Source organism: Typopeltis vanoorti, chromosome 15 (assembly GCF_054136105.1).
Source record: "Typopeltis vanoorti isolate ZY-2024b chromosome 15, IOZ_Tvanoo_1.0, whole genome shotgun sequence".
Lineage (NCBI taxonomy): Eukaryota > Metazoa > Arthropoda > Arachnida > Uropygi > Thelyphonidae > Typopeltis > Typopeltis vanoorti.
In genome coordinates, this window is record NC_143563.1 from 47,177,940 (window position 1) to 47,180,854 (window position 2,915).

Consider the following 2,915-nt stretch of genomic DNA (forward strand, 5'->3'; position numbering starts at 1 on the left):
GCATAAAAAAAGTTCCTGGGCCAGGCCCCGGAGAGCCCCAGCTGAATTTAACCACTGACATTGACAAAATTTTTTAAATGACCCAAATGTTAGATTGGTAAACAGAATCCCTAATACAAAATGGCAGACGTGGTATTTACGTCTGATATCAAACTAAAAATGCGCAGAAACAACCTTTTCAAGGAAATATATGGCAATATTCTAATGATGATATTTAATGCAAGAACTCAGATAATGGCTACTGTTTGCTTGCTTTTATTTCGGAAATTATCATAACATCAGTCTGATATTGAGAATCACATCACATCAAATCGATTCTTTAATATCTTCACCTTTTTTCGGTTACAAAACTGAAAATCGTGTTTTTTAATATTTAATTCAATGCCTTTGTAGCTCAGTGGTTAGAGCACTGGTCTTGTAAACGAGAGGTCGTGAGTTCGATTCTCACCGAAGGCTTCGGTTTTTTTTTCATTATTATTGTTTTGGTAGTTTGATGCTGTTCTATCAGAATCTGAAATTTATGAAGGGTGGTATTTAACTGTTTTGTAATTTCTAGGAAATTGTTTCTAAATAAACAGTTTGTTTATCAACAAGGGTTTAATACTACACTTCGAATTAATTACTTTTGAAATATTCAAAAACTTCTACAAATTCGATGTTTGTTCATATATTGCATATATTTCCTGAAAATATGTACGTACAATTTTAAAAATTGAATAAATTAAAAAAAAAAGACATAATCACATAATTTAAACATCTTGTTTTTGTGAATGAATGTAGATTAGTAAATATTAAAGTAAACAAATATCTCAAGTTCCTCTTGTTCTCCTGGGTTTATGCACGAACATTCATTTCTTAAAATCTCACCCTCTCCACGTCACTATCATTTTTTTTTCGCTTAAAAAGGAATGTTAAATTGCCAGAATGTTTTCTTATGCCAAAAGTATGTCTAAGACTGGTTTCTTGTTTACATACAAAAACTTTTCAGTGGTTATTTTGAAAGTTTTTGACTGACGTTTTACAACTATCTAAGAATCAGTGAATGGCTTCATTGATTTCCCACACTGAAGTTGTTTTAATTTTTTAATTAATAATCATTAATGTGAACCCCAGCAGAGTTAAGCACCCTTATCCCTCCAGGGGATGGAGGGATAAGGGTGCTTCATAAATTGATTACAAGAATATGGGAGACTGGATCGTGATCTAGAGACTGAAAGAAGTCGGTTTTCATACCCCTACATAGACATGAAGGATTGCAAAAACTACAGAACTATTAGTTTAATCTATCGTGCAAAGCAATATTTTATTAAAGATAATCGTAACTGAGGCCAAAGTCGAGGCAGAGATACCTGAGGAACACATAGGTTTAGGAAAAGTAAAGTTACCTTTACATTGGACAGATCGCAGAAAGCATGAAGAATTTGGATTCCCTGTGGTAATGCGTTTCATCGACTACTTCGAATAGTGTTAGTGAAATGTGAATATTTCAAGATCGGCAGGGCAATCCCTCCTTGCATGGTGGGTATGGAGAAAATCCCTTCGTGCCTCGTGTTTCCGGTGGCTCCAGAAGAAGTCGATGAGCTGTCTGTAAATAACTTTATCTTGTGCATCTGTGATGTTTATTAAGTTGATTGTGTTTAGCAGCATTGGTATTATGATGACAGTTGCCTTACCGTTGAAAGATAGATAATTCGGCTTAAAAGGAATGAGATTGTCACGAGAGGAATTAGGCAGTTTTTGTGTTGGTAACAGAGGGATCGCAAGGAAGGGAATTCCTAATATTTTTAATGGTATCAAACCATACGAGAGATTAGCTGGGCAGAATTTTTCAAAGTTTTGATTTTTCGTTTTGTCTGAGCACGCCAGACTGTCGCAATATGCCAGAGAAAATGTAAATCGAATCGGAATCTTGAAGGATTCCAACAATATCATCAGCATACAGGACAGTCTTGCTCTGTTTGGAGTCTATGGGCAGCGGTATTTTATTTAAATATGGGCAGAGTCGTCAATTTTATTTTAAGAAAGGTTCTAGAGTACTAGATAGAAAAGAAGGAGGGATTCGGCAAGGGGAAGACTTGCCGAATCCCTCTGCGTACGGGAATGAGTTCAGAAAGGAACCCATTTATGGTGATAGCTTTTTTTTTTCTCTTGTAGATGTTTTCGATTATTTCCCTTACGCGAGAAGCCACACCCACTTTCTCTAGGATATAGTACAGAAAGTTGTGCTTTGCATTATCGAAGGCTTTTTCCAAACACACTGACGCGAATGCGATTTCTTTGTTCGTCACGAGGCGAATAAGATCTCTTTTTAGAAATAGGCTGAGTTGAGTTCCATCGACCTATATATTTCTGAAATATCAATTCAATAGCACTGATATTATATTATATGTTTGGACCAATTTTTTCAATATATGTATAAATAATATACAAAATCTAAACCGCTTTCTAAGATAATCTTTCTTTTATTTAAACATCATTAAAATTTAATACTCCCTTCTACGTGTTAGGTCTACTGGTCTGTTACAGAGCTATCTGCCCTTATAAATCGTTCCCATCCCGAGGATAAAGTGACTAGACCTATACCTCCCTGTAGTATATCCTGTGACTGTAGCTCGTGTGTGCTCGTGTGGCCGGTTTGCCTGCTTGCGGGAGGAAAAACTCCAGATAACTGGGGAGAAAAACCCTACTGTCCACGCCCAACTTGGCTATAGATGAGGAAGATTCTTAAGCTCCTCATGTTGGCGACGGGAATCGTACCAGGACACTGCTTTCCCAGGCATATGTTTGAGATGCGCATACCCACTAGGCTAACCGCGCGGACTAAAATTTAATTAATTCTTTTTAAGATTTATTAACTGGTAATAAAAACAATTCAAAATTTTTAAATTATAAATCTCTTTTAAGGAAAACATATT

General features: G+C 35.9%; 1 non-coding gene across 1 annotated transcript; it reads left to right on the forward strand.

Moving 5' to 3' along the window:
- Positions 1 to 383: 383 nt before the first annotated feature.
- On the forward strand, positions 384 to 456 carry TRNAT-UGU (transfer RNA threonine (anticodon UGU)). The gene has a single exon. It is a non-coding gene; the product is annotated as a tRNA-Thr (tRNA).
- Positions 457 to 2,915: the final 2,459 nt, after the last annotated feature.